The sequence below is a fragment of the Limulus polyphemus genome, unplaced genomic scaffold, assembly GCF_000517525.1.
Source record: "Limulus polyphemus unplaced genomic scaffold, Limulus_polyphemus-2.1.2 Scaffold4577, whole genome shotgun sequence".
Taxonomy (NCBI): Eukaryota; Metazoa; Arthropoda; class Merostomata; order Xiphosura; family Limulidae; genus Limulus; species Limulus polyphemus.
In genome coordinates, this window is record NW_013670187.1 from 78462 (window position 1) to 79875 (window position 1414).

Below are 1414 nucleotides of genomic sequence, written 5' to 3' on the forward strand. Positions count from 1 at the left end.
CAATTCACAAAGTTACTAAATCACTTATGAAATCATTTAGCATTATTTAAAGAAAACTGTTTTTGGAAATACTGAATTGACAGCAAGGTGATCTGAGTGTCTCCCGCCATAATGCTTTCTATGTACAAAACATGCTTATGTTTGTATATTTATTACAAAAAATAGCACAATAATCATTAATTGTCAACTTCGTCATTAAATACTACACCAAATACAAAATAAATAGCACCATTAAATTTCTTGTAAAAACTGTTATTATGAAGTTATCTTAAAATTTGTGAGTTCAACCATTCGGTTTCCTATAGCGAACAAAATAAACAAACTTCCTCTTTTATATATATATTGAGAGGACGGTTAAAAGCAGTTTAATAAAGAACTTGATGAAAAGTTGAAAAAAATTGTTTTTAACATAACTTGTTAAAAACAAAACAAAAAACATTACTGATTTTAGGTTTATTCAAATAAAAATTTAATTTATATACAAAAAATACACCTATAGTCAGTGCATCCACATTGGGGGAGGAGGCTAAAGTTTAAAGGGTCTGGAGGCATATTACTCCAATAAATATTTGCTCAATAACAGATGCATTCCCTCATTTTTCATTAGACAGGTTAGTAAGACAGGTTAGATGGCCATTGGGGAAAATTGCTCCCCTTTGTATGCACCACTGCCTAAAATATGGAACTGAACATATAAATACAACACAAATATACCCATATATATCTAATGTAATGTTTATTTCTATGCTGATAATACTGTTATGACAGCAGAGGTCACTTGACGCTAGTACAACGTTCACGTCCCTTCCTGACTCTTTCTCGAGAGCTTACTAGATTCAGTATTCTTGTACATATAAGACGGTCAAGATGTGACGGCAACAATTTGTAATTGAACTGCGGACAGAGAGAGAGTATTGTTGAGTCGAGCACGTGAGATGTTCATTGTGAATTATAGCATTTGTTATAGCGCGACTGTGGAAATTAAGTGTATTGCAAAGTTGTATTCAGAAAGAATAAACCAGTTTTATTTAAGAAAGGACTTGTATCGCTAAAGTTTCTTCTGAAAGAATTTTTAAGGAAGATTAACTAATGAACTGAGACGTAACAAATTGGTGTCAGAAGTGGGATAGAAAATAAAAATAAGAAGAAGATGGAAACGAGAGGTGGAAAATCAAACTACAGCTTAGCAGATTTGATGGCAGCAATACAAAAATAGCAAAAGAAACAAGATGAATGAGAATATAAACAAGAACAGAGACAACAGCAGTTGCAAGAAAACCTGCAACAGTGGCAGCTCGAACAACAAAATAACCAAAAAGAGAGATTACAACAGTTGTTGGAGGAAAATGAAAAGAAACAAGAAGAACAAGAAAAGAAACAAGAAGAGAGACAACAGCAGTTGCAAGAAAACCTG